This window comes from Myiozetetes cayanensis, unplaced genomic scaffold (genome assembly GCF_022539395.1).
Source record: "Myiozetetes cayanensis isolate MyiCay16 unplaced genomic scaffold, myiCay2020 scf1, whole genome shotgun sequence".
In the NCBI taxonomy this organism is placed as follows: domain Eukaryota; kingdom Metazoa; phylum Chordata; class Aves; order Passeriformes; family Tyrannidae; genus Myiozetetes; species Myiozetetes cayanensis.
The window spans coordinates 53,427,419-53,449,886 of record NW_026086604.1 but is presented as its reverse complement, the minus strand read 5'-3'; the positions used below and the strand labels follow the sequence as shown (position 1 = coordinate 53,449,886).

At 38.9% G+C, this 22,468-nt stretch overlaps 1 protein-coding gene and 1 long non-coding RNA gene across 2 annotated transcripts in view; one reads left to right on the top strand and one right to left on the bottom strand.

Moving 5' to 3' along the window:
- CDH7 (cadherin 7) overlaps positions 1-7,600 on the bottom strand; it is an 85,245-nt gene extending 77,645 nt beyond the window's left edge. The window contains exon 1 of the mRNA XM_050323345.1: positions 7,177-7,600. The gene's annotated coding sequence lies outside the window, so the exon portion shown is untranslated. The remainder of the gene's footprint in view (positions 1-7,176) is intronic.
- Positions 7,092-22,468, top strand: part of LOC126644280 (uncharacterized) — a 40,068-nt gene continuing 24,691 nt past the window's right edge. The window contains exon 1 of the long non-coding RNA XR_007629901.1: positions 7,092-7,208. This is a non-coding gene — a long non-coding RNA (uncharacterized LOC126644280). The remainder of the gene's footprint in view (positions 7,209-22,468) is intronic.

Here is a 22,468-nt window from a genome sequence, read left to right as displayed (position 1 = left end):
ATGTGAAAATCCAGTGTCTCCCTACAGGCAAACCAAAGAGAATAGGCAATGTCTTACCTAAAGACCCTAATTTTGAAAACAGGATGCTACAGTTATAAGAGACATCACTCCAACATGGACCAAGACTCTTCTCACGGCGGGATTAACACGCAGGTGTCATTCTCGCTAACAGAGCCTAGTTTGAAATGATTAATCCCAACTAGTCATAGCTCAGTTTTGATCTGGCCCTTTGGGTAAATCGTGACCATATGACAGTAATTACTGAGAGAGTGTTAAGGAGAGTAGCTATGCGTCCTCTGTGATATGTTCACTTCCTACCCCTCTGTTCAACTACTGTAAGCGTTGTTTGTAGTAGAGGCTGTTTACACACCCTTGATTTCCCCCCTCTAAGTTACATCATGTTAAAGACATCTGATATTGATAAACTGTCAGTTTATTTCAAAGAGGCAGCAGATTGTTATTTAACAGAGATAAAAATACAAAATGGATTTTCTTAAGAAATGTCACTAAAACATTTACAATATGTTGGAGGCTTTTCACTAAGCAGTTTGAAATGTCTTGTTCTTGCTCTGAACAGACATTCCAAACCTAGAATTGCTCTAACCTTTATCTCGAACAGTGTTCTCTTATATCCTTTCTTTTACACCTGCAGGAAAGTATGAAAGCCACCATATGGAGTGCCATGGTCCCCAGCCACATGCCACAGTACAGAACTGAAAAACGCACCCAAAATACCAACTGAAAAACAGTCCATATGCTAGACAGCACAATCTGATGAAAAGCAGAATACTCACACCTCCTGGAAAAAAAAATTGTTGTGGTTTACTGATTCTCAAATACTTTCACCACATAGATTCCAAAATTCCAATTATTTTTATTCAGCTGTGTGGTAGCACTTTCTGCTCTGAAACACTCTTCCCTGCCTTCTTCCTCTTCTTCAGGAAAAGTCTTCCTATTCCTCTTAGAGCCCTTTTTTTAGGTTTTTATTTATAGTTCTTTCAGTACATTGCCTTTTGAGTGTGATACCTCCAAAAGCAGAAGTCTCTGGTATTTAAAAGCCTTTTCTGTTTTGGGAGTAACTCTTTATTAAATTGCATTGCATTACCTTTCTTACTTATACACACACACACACACACACACACACATATTCTTACATATTTTTTAATTTTAAAAAAAATGGGGTTTTGTCCAAGCATAACTAACACTTCAACATCAGCTGTTCTATGAAGTCTATAAGTATGAAGTCCACAAGTCCACATAAGCAATGTCACAGCCTTCATAAAACTGAAAACTAAGAGGTACTGTTGGTCGTTTTTTCCTCATTAAAGCATAACTTCAGTGTTCAGGGCTGCACTTGCAACATTGGATATGACTAACACTGACAGTGATAGAGGGTATTCAGTGCTCTGATTCTAATGTCTTCACGGCCATCTGTGTTTACAGACTTGAGTGTCAAGTGAAGGCAAAACTGACCTGCAACTATTTTGTACTTTTTGTTGAAAGATGCTTTTTTATGAAATGGTATCAATCACTTTCTGCACAAATAAGACTCAGATTACACAGAACTGATTGATGTCATTAATTACCCTTGGACAAAATTGCACTGTTACATCTTGTTTCTGATCTTCAAAATGTTACTCCCCTTCCCAAATAGGAGCCAAATGCAATGTCTCCTCATTCACACTTTGCCAATATTAAAAAGTAATTTAGGCTTTAAAAATAAAATTAAATTTTCTGTTGGTATATTTAAAGCATTAGGCTCTAGCTTTCACATCTGAGTTTGTATTCCATATTTTCTTTACATATAGTCCTGGCAATCAAAAATATGAAAAATATCAAGTAAAAAACTGGTGGGTAATTTGAAGAGTATATTATGTGATCTGGATAGTGCACGTGGCATGTCTTTGCTGAGCAGTAACATGCTGTCCATGTGAACCACTGTAAGAATAAAAATTAAAAAATCCACTAGATATCTAAACTCTCATATTTATGTTCTCAAATAGCTGGCTGATACATAAAACATCAGATTGAAAATATACACATTTGACAAAATAATAACCTCTTTATTCAATATATATCGTAAAATTTACATTTTCTCCCATCTGCTGTACAAAAATCAAACTATATTTAAGCCACAGTCTAGTAGGAGAAGTGTTCTGGTGTACACTGCTATCTGAAAAATATTACTACTTTACTTCGCCAAAACAATCTGCTAGTGTCAAAAAGACACTAAGACACTATTATGCACTGTCTCTGAGGGGCAATCTTGATTTGTTGAAAACATTCAGATCATGAATAAGATCCTCAGCTTTAAGGAATAGTAACCCTCACAGCAAGCAATTAAGGTAATTTACACCCACTGAAAATCTCTCTGAATATTTTGCTTCACTCCATAATTTCTAAAACATCACATCATGACTAGTCTTCCCTGTTTGTGTGTAGTAAAGAGCAGCAGTAGATAAGGACAAGTCTTCACTCTCAGAGATATCATCTTGGAAGCCCTCTTTCCCCACCACTGAGATTTCCCCAGCCCTGTAGGGCAGTTTGCTGAAGGCTTTTGAGATCATCTTTGCACCAGCTAACCTTTGCTGCCAAAATGCAAATTCCTGCAGACTTCTGCTCACACATTGCTACCAGTGTCACAGTGCCAGCCTAATCTATGAACCGTATCATTTCCTTGTCAATCTCTTCAACCCAATAGGGAATTTTGTCCTTCAGCATATTTTGTCCTGATGTTTTTCCAATGCAAAATGCTTCAGGAAGAACTGGAAATCCAAAACCTTTTCCACCAGTGAACTCCACCAGTCTGGATTGCATTTCTCTATTTTGAAGTCTTGCTGTTAGCCCAGGGCATTCATTGAAGATGTAACTGAAGAGTTTACCACTTCTATTGCCTTCTCTTCCCTCTTCCTTCCCTCTGCCGCATTATTCTCCTCTCATCAAACTACTTCAATTTTTGATACCATTGCAAAATTTACTGCATAAATCTGGACCCCACTGACTCTGAAAGTGCACCCCAACCATCACCTGCTAGTAAATCTTGCTTTCCTTGGTCAACAATGCACAGTAATCCCACACTTGTTTGTTTGTTCTCTACTTTAGTCATTCAGTAAAATCAGATCCTGGGTGTTGAAATAATTCTGAGGGTGGCTGTTACCACTAGAACTTGAACCACAATGCTTTAAACACAGTGGAATCAGCAGGTGAGCCTCCTGACAGCTGAACTGCCTCACTGAAATATTTATGTTTTGACATTCTATTTTACAATGTCCATTGGACAGGGTGTTACATTCAGTGACAGAGAAAATTCCCCTTTGTTATGAGCCTGCAGCTCCTCCATGTTACACATCCTAAGTATTACAGGAGACTCCTTCACAGGCACAGGAACTATGTGATCCTTGAGACAATGTCTAATTATGGTGTCAATTGCATTGTCTGGTTATCACTTCTTTCAGGGAAAGCAAAAAAAACCCAAACAACAAGGGTGGCTTGGAGCAAGTGGAGTGGGGACCCTTCAGTGAAATAAAGCTCTGCAAGTCAAGGCAGTACAATGAAACCTATTAATTCCCTGTGCCAGATGACATTACATCTACAGACCACAACCTCCTGCCGCTAACTGGCCTAAATATTCACATGGGAGATCTGTAAATGTAGTGCACATCCTGCAGTCTGCATCTGGTTATCAAGCAAAAAACTATCACTGCTCCAAACATATGGCGCTGTTACACTAAACTGGCTCCAATACCCTCTGACTCAGGTGAAAGGACCTGATGAGGCAACAGAAAAACACTAGGCACACTTCATTAATGTTACGGCTTAAAAAAATGCACAAAACCCCCCCAGGCAACAGCTTTTGGTCTTTTATACAGCTCTGCAGTTGATCATAAGATGGAACGTGGCTAGAGTGTTAAATTGTTTGGGTTGTTGGTGGGTGGGTTTTTTCCCCAAGAAAAATTAACAAAAGAAAAATTTGTTTTGAATATCATCTTCTCCATGTGAAAGTGCTTTGCTGGTTTTTCACCTTGCTACGGCACATTTGAAACATCTAAGTTGCTGAGAAGGATTATGCTAATTTGATCAGTTATTGAAAAGAAATGCCAGCAGTATTTGTGGATCTGGGACCAATCAAGACAAATATTTAAATTTGCACAAGCTCAATTTCTGCAGCCTCATTTCAGCTGAGAAACTTCACATAATGCCTAGGGATGATTTTCTTGCAGAACCGCTGAATTCCCAGAGGAGGCACTCCTGCATTACTGCTTAGAGTTAAGCCTGGTTTGACAGGAAGAACCGAAGTAATCATCTATTTTATGCACCCTTCCTCAGCTAGAATTTAATGATTTTTATTGCCACAAGAAAACAATACCCAGTAGTAGCATGAAAAAATGTGTGTGATAAACTAAAGGAAACTGAATTCCTCAAGAAAGGCCTTCATTGAAGAACTGCTGAACACATCAGATACTGAAGCCAATAGCCAAAAAACACACACAGAAACTTACTAGCCAACCCATCACTAAAACTGGCTCCCAAGTAGTATATTCATCTGTAAACCATTTGAAGTTTAAAATATTTTCTATTTCCATCACACACTAGAGTCAATTTATGAGTTGAATCCCTTTGAGAAAAGGTTTAGCCAGGTTTATAGTAAAGTAGGAATTTAAGTTGGACTAGAACAACGTAAGGTCTTGCATTAACAATGATTTCCTTCAGTCAAGTCTCTGACTGCTGAAGAAACATAGAAAAATGTGGACACAGCATGGACACGTACACAGTCATATATGAAAAGGATAGTTGAAAATCTACATGGATGCTGTATCCATTCTTCTCATCAGATAATTCACAGTTAATCTGTAGTTATACAAGTGCTTTACAATTACCCTTTTATATGAAAAGATAAGAATTATTTGCTATTAAATCAATAGCAAATAATCAAGAGTGCTTTTCTATCAAATCAATGGAAGTAGACTTAAGAGAGTTGTGAGACTGTCATCTGACTTAACACAATTCTAATGACCTACATCAGCCTTTAATTACAGTAAAGTCTCCCATTATAAGGGTAAAATGCCCCTTGATTAAAACTGCAGTTTTTAATGGCTTTTTGCAAGAAAATAGTCTGTATTACTGAAGTCTGTAATTCCATTCACATTAACTGGCATGCACTTACAATATGCAATGGTAGATCAGATTATTATTTTTAACACTTTCCTAATATTCCAGGTAGTTTTAAGACTTTATTAAGTACTTAAACCCTATATATTGCACATACTTAATATTAAAAGTTGTCAGAGTCAGGTTTTAGCTCCTTTGCTTTTCTTGCCCCGATGTGGATTTTATTGCAATTGTTTTGTAAATCTCACTTAGCTTTTCTTCATGATTCTAAAAAAAGTGTGTCTAGATGCCTAGATAGATGCCCTGGTAGGTGCAGACTGGAAAACTATAAAACTGTGTCCAGGCACTTTAAACAGGATGATACATTTGATCCCTGGATAGTTCTTTGAGTTTGTTTAGTGGGCTTTTTGCTCTTTTTTTTTTTTTCCCTCCAGAAATGATAATACACACATTACACTGAACTATCTCTAATGAGGCACAATCACATAATTTCTAAACATCCTCACTTCACTTCTGCATCTTTAAAACTGTTATGATATTGCTGAGAGAAAATTGACGTGACTTTACAGCTGATCTTTATCTGCTGACCTGTTGTACCTTCAGAAGCTTTATTCTAAGCAAACTTAATTCAGTTATGCAACTTTCATGCTATTGCCCATCTGAACAGCTCTGCACCTGGTATTATGTAGACCTATCTTTTTCAGAAAGAAAGTATCTAGCTTTTACCAGTAACAATTCCCTGCAAACTTCAAATATAACACAGAAACTATTAGTAGATGTAATGAGTGTAGAAAAGTCAAGTCACACATCAATACCAATGAGAGACGTTCAGAAAATGGCACGCTTAAGAGTTTGGCTCTTTTATGTACTTATTTATTTATTTGTCCTGGAAAAGCAATTTGTTTTCTGCAAAGCTGCACAATCACCTATGTTTTAGCTGAAAAATGGCAAGGCAGTATGTCTTCTTTGAGAGACTATGAAGCATACTCTGCTCTTTCAAGTCTCTGCTTTGACTTGAGAAGTCATCTATCAGAACACAAGATTTTTCCTTGCAATGGGAAAAAAAATAAAGCATCAGCATTTCAGTTCCCTGAATCAGAGCACCTCACTAGTCTCCATCTCCCATCCCTTCCTAAATCCCGAGAAAGATATCATTTGCAGAATCCTGGCTCACCTGAACTACCTCACTTTCTGAAAGCAGGAATATAAAGGCTAAATCATATCTCAAAAAGTGATTTTTTTTTCCTCCATTAGCAATGAGAAGTCTGAGGATCCAGATCACAAACCACTTGCTACCGATGCACACAGCCTATTGTAGGAAAGCAGGACGTGCCCGTGAGTGTGGGTATGTGGATAGATGGAGGGGACGGGGCAGAGGGGGAAGGGTTCAGTATCACTCAAACACTGCAGAGCTAGCCTTATGAACTGAATACTAATAAAAAAAAACCCAGCTCCTATAATTTCAACGTTTGCAAACTCTAGAACATCCTTGACATAAAAGGACAAAAGCTCTGGGAAATAAGTCAGGAAATTTCCTTGCTTCAGTAATCTTTTGCACTGTAACATCCTTGCAGGACTTCAAGGCCAAGCAAGACAGTCGCTTTGGCTTGGCAGAAAGGACTGAGACAGTCAGGACTTTGTGCTGCCTATATTTTGCAGAAGTCCGTGGTCCTCCCTTCCCCCACCCCACTTCCCCGCTTGTCTGTGAGACTTCTCCAAAGAGTCAAGAGTGATGCTATTGTTCTCTAATTTCTCACAAGGTGCGCGCACGCCTATAGTCCCAGTGCTCCCACTCTCCCCGTTCCCCCGGCCACCCCTGGTGCCGATGGTCCCGCGGCCGGTCCCCGCCGCGCTGCCCGGGTCGCCCCCAGCGCGGAAAGCGCCGAACTTATCCGCGGCCGCGCCGGCTCCGCGGAGCCGCGGCCTCGCTCCGGGCAGGAGCCGCTCCGGGGCGGGCGGGTGCGGACGAGCGGCGTACAGCCCTTTTCCGCAACTGCTTCGACCGCCCTCTGCCTACACGGGAGGGGAAGGAAGGCAGGGAAAGGCACAGGTGCAGCCGGCACTTACCTGCTCCCTCTCTGCTTCGGCTGCCCGGCGCGGTGAGTATTTTAATCCCAAGGGCCACCGGCTCCTCCGCGGCGAAGTGCTGGCGGGATGCTCCCGGGCGGAAGGGGTCGGGCTGCGGGCGGCGGGGCGCTTGCCTGGCATGGGGGCTGCGCGCCCGCCCGCACGCTCGCCCGCACCCGCGGATGAAGGAGCGCTGCCGCCGCCGCTCCGCTCCTCCTCCTCCTCCTCCTCCACCACGGCACGGCGCGGCCAGCCGCTGGGCACACGGCGGGAGAAGTGGGTGTCTGTGCCAAGCCCAGCTCCGACTGGGTGCGGATCGGGGCTGCGGGAGGAGGAGGAAGAGGAGGGAGGGAGGGAAGGAGAGGGGAGGGAGGGAGAAGGCAGAGGAGGTGGGGATGCTGTTCTGGGCAGGGGATATCACGGCTCGGCGACCGGAGCCGGCTGCCAGCTCCGTTCGAGGGCGCCCGGAGGCGGCACAGGGACTCTTTGTACCTCCCGAAGACCCAGCGGTGGCTATTGAAGAGGGATCCAGGGAGCAAGCAGTCTGCCCGGCTCCAATCCTCCCCCCACCTCCCGCCTGTCCTCCTCCTCCTTGACAGGATATACAGATGGAGTCCTTTGGATAAAAATCAGGAGCCGGGCTAGGGGGTGGGGCGGGAACCACTCTCTCTCCCGATTTGCATTTGAAACGCGGAGCTGAAGGGAGAGACTTTAAGATATTTTTTATTATTATTATTATTTCTCCCCCCGCAACCCACCACGCAATTTGTCCTAGAAGCTGCAATTGACTGAGCTCCCGGGGCGTGAAGACAAAAGTCGCAAAACTAATCCGAACTTGCGGAGTCCCCGCTTTACAGCTTTGCCCTTTCAGCCTCCCCAGCCTGACACTTGCGGACCCCACACTCCCTGCCTCGGCCCGTCCTCCTGGCTGGCGGGAGGCAGCCGGGGGCACTGGGCCGGACCGGGATCCCCTCTCCTGGTCCCTTGGCCGCAGGGTGGCTCTGCCGGGGCAGGGCACCGACCTACCACCGACCTGCTCAGGGGACCTAAAACCTCGTACCCCTGCTGCCCTCTGTCTCTCTAGTGCTGCTGTCACGCCTACCCGGCCACTGTTTAAACCTCGGGATGGTGGGGAGGTGATGGGGAGCGAGGAGAGGAAGATTTAAAAAAAAAAAAAAAAAAGAAAAAGTGGAATAACTAAACCAGGTGCTTTCATAGAATAAAGAGTGGAGGGAGGGGAGTCTGAGCACCGGCATCAGGAGAAGGCGCAGTGTCACGCTGGGGCTGGTGGCCGGCAGCAACCACGCACAGCCCCGTAACCCAGGCGCTGCCCGGGGATGCCGCTCTGGGAAATGAGTACCTGCTTTGTTTTGGACGTGGTCCGGCTGGGAGAGCGGCAGCACAAACTTTCTGCCTCATTTCAGCACTGTTGAAGCCGTTTGGGTCTGCAGAATGATACAGATCTACAACTGAAACGCGATCACCCAGGAGTCAGGACGTGTCCTGGAGAAAAAAAAAAAATAAATAAAAATAAAGACAGAGGTTCCAAATGTCGGTGGAGCTGCTGAACTGACATTTTTCCATGGACAAAAATATTTTTAACACATACTGTTTTTAGAACAATGGATCGTACCAAGGACAGCTGTAAGATATGAACCTTGGCCAATGTCTTTTGATTTATATTTACCACAAAAGCATTCTCAACATGCTGTGAACAAACTAACAGTATACATATATAATTAATTTACATTCCTATTATGCACTGTACTAAAAAGTTTGTTGTTAACACTAATAAAGTAATGTGAGGATAAAGACACTTCATTAAAAAAAGGCAAAAAAAAAAAACAAAAACAAAACCCAAAACAATTAGTTTGAATCAAAAAGGATTTTTTAAAAATAATATTAATTTCTGAATTTATTTGAATATGCAAATGTAACATGCATGACTATCTTAATAAATGCAATATGTAACTGCTCTATTTTACCTGTCTTTTAGCTTCACTTTCAGATGTGACTTCCAATGTCACCCTTCTAATCAGAGGGAGGTAATTCCAACATCATGGCATTTGTGAACTGAAGAAGTGGTTTAAATAGAACAACTAGAAGCAATCTTCATTCTCCAAGTTGTGGAGCATCTGAGTGCATGTATACAACTTAATAAGATGTATTCGTGCAAGAAAATCTTGAAACATGATTGCACACAGTTGCTTAAGATTGTAATTAAGGATTCGCCTTTCCTTTGTTCTTCTTCCCCCAATCCCTAATTCATCTTTTACAAGTTAATCAAAATAAGACTCTTTGCACTGATCCTTAGAGGACAAGGTTCAAGGACAGATTGTCTTTTTTCTTCATCATGAAATATCTCAAACACCTCTGCTTTGTCTTCTTTCAAATTCATATGGAGATGTAACCAGTACTTGGAAAATTATCTTTTTTTACTTAATTCAGTAGTAATGATTTCAATGGTGGAAACAGAACATTTAAGAACAGAAGCAAAAATCTTTTTTTGGGAATAGGGTGATATAAAAAAAGGATCTACAGGGGGTCATGACCTTCATAAACTTTGCCTAACATCTTCAAACTTTTTTTTTTTTTGCTCTTCGGGTTCAACTAAATAGTTTTGTGATCATTTTAAATCTTTATTAAGGAGGACTCTTTCTTATTAATTTTGATTCTGATCCAGATATTACTAATGGAGAACTGGAGCAGTCAATTATCACCCAATTAAAAAGCTTGTAGACCTTCACACAGTATTTCATGATGTTCTTCCTAACTGAACAGACCTCTCTCAAGGATGTGCTTTATGTTCCAAAAATCTAGTCTCAAGCAAAACCTTTCATTAAACTGTATGTCAGTGAAAACATTTGAAATTATTTTTACTATGGTGAAAACAGGATAGATATTTTTGTCTTAATTTTTTTTCTAAATGCTTATGTTGTCATATCAAAAGAAAATGTATTAAACCCTTTGACTTTCATGAGAGCAAAACAGTGACTCCAAGCAAAATGTGTGACTAAGCAGACCAATTTAATTTCATTGCACAGGCAGAATGAAATATAAAGAAGCAATTATTCTTAGTCACTTTTGGCAATCTACCATTTTTAGTAACATAAGCAAATGTATACTTTTTCAATACAATTTGTTCTTGACTATCTTGATTGTGGGGTTTTGCCAATGAGTCAGTCCATTCCAGTGCACTGACTGGATCATTTTGGCAGTAATCCATACCTACAGTGATGTGGTATTTCCTTCTAATACGTTTTGTAGTGCATTTACTCGTCTTGAGAGGTACGGCTGTACTCTTTCCAGAGGAAAGCCTACGGTTTGTACAAACAAACCTCAGACCATGCTAGGCTTTCTCTTAGCTAGGCTCTGTAAGGACTGACTGCAGGCATCAAAGGATGCATTGGTACTGGCACCTTTCCCATTTTTTGATTTCTGAAAGTGTCAAGGATGTCTCTTCACAGTACAAGTTATGTTGCTGTTCTGTATAGCTGATCCATAGGCAGATTTACGACCACAAAACCTGTCTCGAAACTTACTCTCAAATGCTTCTTAGACACTGAGTGCTTTGGTAACCACTGCTTATAGAGGATTTTGACCTGAAGCAGAAAACAAAAAGTTTCATGGCTGTATTCAGTCCCCTGAGCCTCTGATTGTCTCTTGACATTACCATTTCTATCTATACACTCATTATATACATTCTGAAAAAGAGCAATACCTGGTAACTGCTACCTGAGTCCTGGTAACTCACTGTGTGGGAAGAAACAACTTCCATTATGCACTCAGAAACAGCTTGCAGAGTTCCTTCCATATGAAAATGTATTACTCTCAGAGGCAAAATGCTAACTTTTCCTTACTTTTCTTAAAAAGTTATATGTATATTAGTCTTTCATGATGCAAATAGGAGAGCTTGCATTTTAGGATTTTTTTTTTTAAGAAAACACTGCTTAACACTATTAGCACATGGTTTCCCAGTACAAGTGCTAAGGTTTCTGTAAGTTACTCTTATGTAAGGGCTTCAGCCATCCAGATAATATTATTTACAGGTGACTACAATTCTGATTCCAATATAGAACTGAGCATTGTTTTTCTGTAGTTTTCTTTTTTTCTCATTTCTACAAATAGCAGAAGACAAAACAAAAGGCCTAGTGAAACTGAAGACACTCACTGCCATTAACAAGATACTCAACACAGGAATGTCTCTTCCTTCCATGTCCTTACAGTTGTGGCTTGATTACCTATTTAAACTGATTTTTGAGACAATTATATTGTTGTCTATATTCCAGGAGTATTTTCCACCCCAGGTGAAAACACAGTAATATGGGGACCTGCTTAATAACAAGATTGACAACCTATTCTTTAGAATATATTTGGTAGAATATCTTCTGAAGATATGGCAGTCAAAAAGACATAATAATATGAACTAAAGTATAGTAAATAATAGTGGTGATTCAACTGGCCAATTTATGAGGTCTCTTTGTATATTCACAACCCCCTATTCTGCTTAGGAGGTGTTACCTTATCAATTCAACATTACCATCATGGCTCCATCTGTTCTTCTTTGATTCCTCTGTATGTTCCCTTGAGTTTCCACATTCTTTTGATGACATATTTGGTCCACATATACTGGCAAATCTGAGTAACTGATATGTTTGCAAGAACGGTATTCTTCAAAAGTAAATCTAGTTAATCTAGGGCAAAGTAACTGTAAAAGTCAAGTTACTGTTGCCTAAGATAATAATTGTGAATGCAGTTAAAAATGGAGTTTATGTTGCCAGGAAGAACAGAGAAAAGCAACAGAGGGAGTTGTAGGAAAGGAACTTGTAAAGTTAAGAAACTGTAAATAGGAAATAGTCTTGTTTAATCATAGGGAAGCTGCAAAATTAAAAGATTTTGCCATTGAGTGTAATTTATTAGTCGCAAAGCAGTAAGAACAGCACAAGAATAAATCAATTGAAAAACAACTGCATGGAAAGAATTTTGAAAATGTCACAAGACGATGGTAGCAAATGGCAGGTAGGCTGTCAGAAGACTGAGAAGAGAAATGGAGAATTTCATTAAGACAGGAATGGGCTATTTGTACAAACAAGGATAGATAGCTTTAAAAAGCCTTAAGACCAGAATGGAGGCTGTGTGGCCAGGCTCCAGATACTATTCATCATATTATAAGTGGATGTACCAAGCTGGCCAGCACTGAGATAGGATACAGCATGACAAAGCTAGCAGTGTGGTGCAGTGAGTGCTCTGCAAGAAGTATGGATTACCAATAGAGGAATAAAAAAAAATCAGCAGCAGCCAAAGAAAGGTGTTGAGAATAAAAGTCTAGGAATAAGAGAGATGATTAAAAGGTAAGCAGAATGATTTAAACCCCTTTTTTTCTGTTTCATTCAAGAATGTTGTTCAAATAAAAGTGATTGAAAAGGCAGAACTGGACAGTAGAAGAAGAAAATCCAGTTTCTGAGAAGTGCAAGTAAAGTGTCAACTACTTATAGATCCTTGTACCTGCACTAACATTGCAATGGTACCAAGATAAAAAGTAGCTCTATATCAGACCTCACAAAGGTACATTTATGAGCATCTCTTGATGAACACAATCATTCAAATTGTAAAAAAAAACATTGGGTCTCAGACTGATGCTTCATGCCAGCAAGATCCTGCTGGTGGAGAAGAAGCATCACCATTCTTATATTCAGCACTCACTCCCTTTTTTGATATATGTTGAAAAAAATAGGTTAGATACATTTCTGCTTGATATTCAGCTAAATTCTGCAGGACATTCGCATTGTGGTACAACTAAGGTCATTTTTTCAGAGGACTTGCAGTGTAGAACAAAAACATTTCTCTGATCCTATGAAAAGCTATACATAGGAAGTCCAGTTGACTTCAGGGAGTTTTGCATACTTAAGGGGTATTGCTACTGTGTAGCAGTCATTTAGAAATCTGCAGCTAAGTTACTTATGAAAAATGCTAATATATATGAAATTAAACAAGGAACTACCCATACATAGCAGGATGTATCTCTTCAGATCTGACTCTAAATGGTGCACCAAGTATACAAAATTAATGTGAACTAACTCCTCCACTGACCTCTAAACCCAAACTAGATTTCACTGTTCCAGGGTGCTTTGTCAATACAAGCTTGAACACTTGCACAAACAAAATCAGAGATTACAGATGTAATTGTACGAGTCTTTTCTGAATAAATGGCCCAAATTATGTACACTTCTGCATTGTAACTGGTATTCAAAATGTTCATAAGCTTCCCTATGTGAAAACATTAGCTAAGTAAGCAATTTTTTTTATTATTATTTTGTATGGTTTTCCCCTGACCACAGCAATAATTGGACAGGTGGTCTCTCTCTTTCAAAAAAAAAAAAAAAAACCCTCCTGAGACCAAAGACAAAAAACAAGACAAAAAATCCCCAACAAGTCCAAAATACTATACATTTTCAAAATGGGAAATCCAAGTATTATAAACACAAGCAGTACAAACAAGGAGCATGCTGCTGACCCTTCTTTTTCCCCTTCAGGCAATCAAATTTTCATGTCTGAATGTTATCCTAAATGCTAAACTCCTATACCTGAATGTTTATGGAGAAAGAATTCTACACTGGTATGTAAGCAGCTGTATAGGAAGCAGATGGAAATGTCTTCTAAGTGAGCTAGACAGAAAAATGTCACTGTCTTCATCATCTTGAACTGCCCTCTCTCAAAATTACTTGGTGTGAGTGCCGACAGAGACATAATTTGATATGTCAATTTTCCACCCAGCTAATGTATCCATCAAATTTTTTATTCCTTAGGAATGACAACTCAGGCATTACTTTTATACTTAAAATGGTAAAAACATTATAAATCCCTTGATCCTGTCCAGCTTCTACCTTTTCTTGGGATGTATTCTGAATTCATTAAAATCAGTAGGAAAACATTGTTCGAGCCAATGAGCGATAAATTTTATGAAATATCTAGTTATTGCCAGTTTAAAAACTAGCTCAGGGTATAGAGCACAGCGATTTGTCCCACTTCTGCAGAAGGTGATGGGAATCTTTGCCCACTGCTATGAAGATACAGATCCCAAGATGTTACACTAATGGTTGTGTTGCAAGAATAAAGAAAGAGCTGGATGAATCCTTATTTCCTCCTACTTCTACCCATGTCTGTCTATATAAGGGAAAAAAAATGGCTGAGGGCAGGGAAAAAAAATAGCAGTTCTTTTGAACTTGCTTGCTCCCACACCGAATAGGTTAATGGTATAATGCTCTAGCACCAGAAGTTAAAACCATTCAATGTTCTTCACTCTCTTAGCATATTTCCTCCAGTTTGGCCTTTGGAGACATCAGGCACTGGTCACTAGGATGCTGTGTCTACTCATTCAGCAACATTGGCCTTAGTATTACCAGTTGTGCGAGCCTTGGTTTTTCAACAGAAGTACTACTTTTGTTTTCTGTGAGTCACTGAGGTTTGTCATACATATTTCTGCTATGAACTTTCTGATACAAGGGTTTTTTTGGGTCAATCATGGGACATAGAGCACAAGCACCCTGATCTCAGTGTGAGGTACTACCGTACAGATATATATTAATAATTTATTAACATTTGCATATGCTACACACATGAGTCAGCTAGTTTAAGACAACCCATGTCATGAAGCTTATGTTTTTGCATACATGTTCATCTCGCTTTGAACTTAATGACCATGGCCTGATCAAAACAAAATTCAGTAAAACTGGAGGCTCCACAACATTTCTCCTTGAGGACGCTGGTAGCATCTTCTGTGTCTACAAATGTGTACTTACATCAAGCTCCGTTGCTAATACATGTAATTGAATTCTCTACTAGTCTTCCTTTGAGTAGTTTTTATTTAATTTACTGTGATTATCCTCAAAATAGAGAAGGACTGATAAGAATGACTTCACATATGGGATACAATATACATCCTCTGTCTCAAGGCCAGTGAAAGAATAGGTGCCTTTTGAGCAGCAGATGCCTGCAGGAGGATAATATACCCACCAGTTACTCAGCTGCTTCATCCGTCATTTTTATGAAGGCATGTCATGGTTGGACAGAGCAAAATTGCCTGTGAAAAGCTATGTGAAGAAAAAAGGGAGAGAGAAACAGGTAACTGCCTCTTCCTAAGTGCTGGGTGAAATTAATGTTTATGGTGTAGGTGGGGAGAGCACACAGAAAAACAAACATAAGAAATAACTTTATAAAATATATCTTCATACAATATCAGCCATCTCAATAGTGCTAAAATGCTGCAATTGCTCCACTGCTATTACTAGTTCCTTTAAAAGATAAAGTAATGTGAAAATTAGAAAGTAACAGATGTGAAACAATCTTAAGCATAAATTCCTTCACACTTCTTATTAACTGTGGTTACGATTTTGGTTGCCAAACACCCTTTAGTTCAGAGAATAAAGGAAAAGTGAAAATTTAACTGTTGTTCAGTGTTGTAAGCTCACCGAGCTCTGTAACTTGCTGAAGATTTGTTTTCTGACACTTTCACCAGAAAAGGGGGGAGTGGGGGAGGGGGTGGAGAAGTGTTTCTCTGAAAGCATTCTGACCCACAAAAAGACCCAACTGTGTGTGTTGGGAAACATGTCCAAACGCTTCTCTATTTAAGACTTTTTTCTCTTTTTTCTCTTTCAGTAAAGTGTCAGTAGCTCTTTGAATAGCTATTGGCCTTGGCCAAGACCCTAGTGAAAGGCAACAGATGTTGCTAAGATTGTACCCAGGCTATCCTCTATCCTGTTTCATTTCTGAAAGGGAAAAAGAGAGAAAGGGAGAAGAGAACTTGCTTTAAATCACTGGACCATTTTGTACTTCAGCAAATCTGTTTGCACATGCTCGACTGGCCTCGCAGAAAAGGCTGAGCCTTTTGCATTCAGCCTGAGGTCAGTCCTAATGCTCTGTTCAGTGGTCCACGCTCCTTTCACATGGAGCAGCTGCCTCTGATTGCTAGAACAAATTGAGGTGATTCAGGCCACCAGCAGGGCCACGGTACAAGAGCTTTTCACCAGAAAGGGAGGGAAAGCCATAGAACAGGACCAACTGGGGCTACCTACAATAAACCGTAGGATTAGATTTGATACACTCAATATTAAGACATGCTCTTGCTGAAAAGTAGGCCATAGTGACATAAACTACAAGACGCTTGGACTGAAAGAAGGCAGGAGAAAATGGTGTTCAAACATTTATTAAGTTACACCTAATTATTTAATTGGGGGACATTTAAAATAGTAGCACTAACAGTGCGTGCTCAGGAACATCTTGCTGTTTAACCCTTGGCAGAATATTCTTGAAGTAAGTGGGATTCAAGATAAGTTGTGTCATCATTCCCTTCACAATATTGTTTGAAACATTGAAGGCAAGTTCTCTAAACTATTTCTGTGATCAGTTTGAAGAGGAATAATCAACAGCACCATTTCCTACCATATATCAACTCGTTTCAGTGACTGGAAGATGCTATATATCTGTTATCCAAGAAAAAAAAAAAAACTAAAGAAAAAAAAAGGAAAAAATAAAGGTTTGATATTTACCTCTTTATAGATTCTTTCTAATCTACAAAATGAGATAAAAGCACACAGAAAGCATTAACAGGGAAAGATGAAGGCATAACCCTCCCCCTTTTCCTGGTGCAGCCAAGCTTGTGCATTACTTGCTTCAGTCCCAGATATCAAATTGCAATATTTTCTGCTGTGTGAAGGATCAGACCAAGAGCTCTCGGAGTCTGAGGCTAAACAAAACAATACAGTACTGCATTAAGCCACGATACCAAAGCACTTACCACTTCAAAAGGAAACACACTTTGATGCCTCTGAAAGGAAAGTGAAATCTCTACAGATATATAGGTAATCTTACCAGACTGGTCAAAAAATGGATGTTAATGTTAATTCATAAAACTCTGGATTTAAGATCAGGGAAAATTAGAAATTACAGCATTTACTCTGGCTCTGCATTTAGATAGAATGGTTCAGTATAACACATGGCCTTTGAAGTACAGTTATCCGAGAGGTAGCTTAGAAAGCTGAAGAAGAAAGGGAAAAGATCTTACTATTTACTCAATTAGCTAGTATAGAAACAGAATCTAAGGGAAAATATATTCAAAAATCTGCCTGTTAACTCAGAAAAATTGAGATGTAGAAAAGAACGTGTCCAAATGGTATACTAGGATCTGTGAAACATGGCTTCACAAAAACAAAAATAAAATTAAAAATATCTTTTAACTCCTAGAATTACAGACACAAAACTGAGGTGCATTTCAATGTTCCTTTATTAGCATTTCATTCTATTACTTGCTCCTGTTGTCACATAGAGAAAAAAAAAAGCTGCATGTTCGAAGAAAAACTTTAAAAGAAGGCCAGGAAGAGCTTGTATCTTCAATAGAAAATTTAGGTAGGCAAGGGGTGGAATTGTGTGTTTTGTTACTGGCAATAAAGCCAGCTGAGACATTCCTCTTCTCCTTCCTTCTTACCCCTAGGGCTACTACCCACTCTCCTGTGAAATAGGGTGACATCAAGTGTGTGAGTCTACACTGCAAAATTGATCAATTATTCAAATTAAATCAAGCAATAAAAAAAGAAAAGTTTTAATTAATTTTATTTAACATGGATTGCTTTCCTGAACAACTTCACAGGATAAGCATAACAAAAACTAGGGGTGAGAGAGCAGAAGAAAGCAAATTAAAACTTTCAGGTTCCTTCAGTAATATTATATATACTTCCTTGGGAAGCTTAATGTTAAAGGTATTTGAGCACACCTGCTCTTATATTATCTGGATTTTATCTAATTCTGCTCGTTAGTTATATGTTCTTCTTGTTGGTCCTTTTCCAAGCCTCTACCAAGTCATAGTTTTCCCAGATGTAGATATTGAGTGAGAAAAGGCAAGGAATTGAACCTTACTAAGTTCTTCAATGCAAGTTCTAGAGGTGGAAATGGAGCCTTCTGGGGTTAATCTGACAAAAAAGATCAGAGTCATTTCAGCATGCTTCTGCCTATACTTGCCAGAGTTATACAGCATGTAAGCAGAAATGTATGACTGACAGTGTCAAACACTGCTGAGGAGAACAGTAGAAAAGGTTTGGGCATTTGCCATTTGTCAGTCTGACATGATACAGGCTTTAATGAGCTAGGCACCAGGGTATGGACTGAATTCATGTTTAACAGAAGCAAGTTCTCTGTTGGAATTACATAGTTGCTTCTTGCACAAGTTGCTTCTTGTGCATAGCAAATCCTATTTTAAAAAATAATATCAGTTCTCACATATTCATTTTGAGGATGCAGGGCTTAATATTCAGGTGTGTAAAATTTTTGATGAGATAAAAAATAGTCATATATATATATGGCATATATCTATATATATGCCTCAGCAGAATGTAGCCTAAACCCAAATACTCAAGCCCTCAAAATTTAAGCAGATAGGCTACTAAACAAAAAGAAATTTAGAAGATGTCCCCATTAGAGTGAATTCATGGATGGTTATTGCTATACCATGTTTTAATAAAAGGTACTATCCTTATCACATTGTTGTACTCCAGGCTCTTTCAACACTGAATGGAACAGGGAAGAACTGTACTGATCTAAGTCTGAGTTCCTGTAAGTGCATGTCTCCTAATTGGTATCACTGACCAAAGGTCTGTAAGAATCTCTGATGAGTACAACATGAAAAGGGAAAAAAAAAAAAAGACAAAACTTATTGTTACAGAGATTTTTACATTGTTAAAGGGTTAGTACTACTTAGGATAGTTAACAAAACACATAATAGAAGCAAGTAATATAACTGATTTAGAATTTCAAGAGCCTTTTGAAAGATTTCTTCTTTTGAGGATATTAAGCAATGAGAGGGGATGATGCACAGTCATGTTATGGATTAAAAACTAATTAGAAGACAGAACACAGAGTAGGAATGTATTCCAGCTCACAACCCAGAAGTGAGTGATTGTCTTTACACAGCAGTGCCAGAGCAAGCCTTATTTGCACAAAACTGCACTCGTTGCTCTCCAGTATCCTTACAAATTAAAGGAAAAACAAACCAAAACACTACTTAAAAACTTCTTTCTTTCCTTTTTCACTATAACTGGTATAGAGTGATCTTCTGGTCCAAGCGATAATATGGGTTGTAGTTTTGTTCTTGACCATTTACTTGGCAGAAAGAAGTAATGAGGAAATTTCAAGATTAGCAGTCTTTCTACCTGAAGCAGGCTGATGAAAACTGAAGGATAGCGTTGAGATCTGAAGTGGTGTGTTTCTCTGCAGAGGCTTCAGTTTTCACTGGCAGTAGTTGGCACGCAGGATGATCACCTGCCTAATTTTGTGTTTACATGAGGTGCCTACATTTGGCACATAGGGAATTCCAGGCAAATCAAGGACTGTCAAGAAGACTGGACAGGAATTCCGAGATTTAGCCCACTATGGATCCACGGGAACCCTCGAGAGCAAATTATACTCATTTCATCCCTTTCTAGTCCTTTATGGGGCTCCCTTCAGTAATGATTATTTGCTAACCAGAACCTCCGGCACCCATTAGCATATGGCCATGCTGAAGGGATGGGTGATCCTCCTAACACCATGCTGGCTTCAGAAGATACCCCGGTGAGAACTCATTATCTCAGTTTAGTTCACAAGCCTCACTCTGTTTGGTCCTTGAGGCCACAAGCTGCAGGTGGTCTCCTAATGAAGATAGGAGCCTAAGGTAATGAAATTCTCTACAAAGTAAAAAGCCCTTTCCTGCACAGGAATCTGATGTCCTCCTTCTTTTTGAAATTGAATAGAGCCCAATAAGAGATACAGTGAGTATAGACTGAAATACCAACAAATTAGGAACATAATCAAGGGTTTAGTATCAACTTCAGGCATATTTTCACAGAGAAGGGACTGTCTTTTCTCATTTCTACTTGTGCAATATCATTTTAGTCTTTGGACAGTATCTTTAAGATCTATCAAAAATTATCCAAATGAAAGACAAACCAAAAGATTATGAAGGTTTTTGATCTTGATTTAGTTTTAAGCCGAAAATAAAGAAGTGATTTATGAGTGAGAGGATTAGCATATACAGAAAGGTACAATACAATATAATCCCCCGGTAGAGAAAAAACATCAGAGAAGTAAAATCAGAACATGGATGCAAAATAGCTGACTGAAAATGAGATCATGGATAGTGGAGGTAACAATGGGTTTAGGTAATGAAAAGCAGCTAAGGGTTGGCATTTGCTTGCACACACTGCTATTCTTTGAGCACCCCTTGCATAATTGTGAGGGTTAGGGCAGTCCCCTGGTTCACTCAATTGCTTCTGCGTACAACTGCCAAAAATATTTCTTCATCCACATCTACTTGGAGTACTTAGCTTTTTTTGCACATAATATACAAAGTATTAGATTTTTGTATATTCAGACATATTGAAGTACTTCATGATTCAGGGTTAAATCTCTGCTTGCAGCCAAAAAATGTCAAAAGTGGGGACAGACTACATGATATGGAGTGCCTAGGGAAGGGGTTTAAGGACTCCAAATCATCTGACACTGGCCACTTTCTCAGACAGTGACTGTTCAGAATAGACTTTGGATCTGAATCAATATCACAATTCCTCTGTAATAATAGCATAAGGCAGTCACAGAACTAGTTGCAACTTTGCAGGAACATTCCTAAGTGTATATAGTGTGAACATAGTGTCATATCTTTACCTTTCAAGCACAATTCAATGATGTGCTTTTTCACACAAGTTTTGCCCGAGAGAGAAGGTTGTATCAATTACTGAACTGTTTAAAATGATGTATTGTGAAAGTAGGAAATCGTTAAAGGAGTTGCATAATATTATGGTAAAAATGTCTCTTTCGTGTAACTCCATGCTTCCTCAAAGCACTTTATAAGCACTAACTAATTAATACTTACTCAATAGAATATACATTAACATTATTTTTCATTTGTGATTTACCCTTAACTATTTTACTTGAAAAGACAAGACAAAACAATGTTAATAAGTCCTTATTTATTGTCTTTAGCTTCCTTTTTGATGGACCTATATCACCAATATAATGAAATAAAAGGATTTCACTGTTGTGAATTTAAATACAGTTCTTACCTGACAACCAAAATAGTACTACTCTCATCAGTTCTAAAATCTGACACTCGTGTTACTTTTTGGTGTTGTTTTTTTTTTTTTTTCATTATCCTTCTTCTTTTTAATTTATTATATTTTGAGATTTGTCTATTCCATATTTATGTATGCATGTTTATGTATCTGTGTGTGTTTGTGCTGCTATGTATTATATTTATGTGAATAGTTCCTTCACTACTTATTCAGAAAAAACTCTCAGCGAAGTCAAAAAGGATTTTACTAACCATACAGTGCAGATGTTTCTCCAAGGTAAAGTGTTCCATAAAGTAACATTCCTGAACTCCTCCAGGCTACTTAGGCTTGGATATGTCACTTGGTTGAGTATCAAAAAAAAAAAAAAAAGAATAAACTCCTTCCCAGTCCAGAAGGTTTCATTAATATACTAATTTGCATTCAGTATATTTTGACTTTCCTCCATACCTTATGATGTACCTCATGGTACTTCTTTTGGTGTTATTCATGCTTAAGAAAAAAAAAAAAAAGGTGAGAAAAAAACCCCACACAACAAGCTGTAGGATAACTTGAGACTAAACCATCTTGAGAGCACACATTTCTTAAAATACTTGCAATGCAATTTTGGACTACTTTTACTATTTTCATCTCAGAGTAAAACTCAGTTCTCAGTTTGACTAGACCTCAACACAGTTTTGATGCTTTTCTATTAAGACATAATTACAAATGTGATATAACTACTTACCTGGTTTAGAAGCCTCCAATCCATTTTATGCTTTTACCTAGGACATACAAAAGTGTTTGAAAGTTGTTTCAAAGGATAGATTTATTAATAAATTCCACTTAAAAAGGCAGCTCCTGGCCAAAAACCTACAGTACAAGGTATATGAAATACGATGTTAATTAATTAATATATCAACTGTTCTGATGTAGCAAAATAAATGCAATAAAATTTGTTACTTTGTAGACTAGCTGAGGGATATATAGGTTAACTGACCTTATCGTCAGACACAGCAAGAACTCTCAGAGTATAACTGCAGAAGAACTCTACTATAGATTCCCATCCAAATATACTTGGTCCTTAGTAGTCCAATTATTTGATCCACCAGCATTCATTATATTTTGAAAAAAAAAAAATAGAAAAAACCTGAAGTGATCATAATGTATCCAGTGAAATCTATCAAACAGGAGCAGGAATAAGTCATGGTTTAATCATGCTA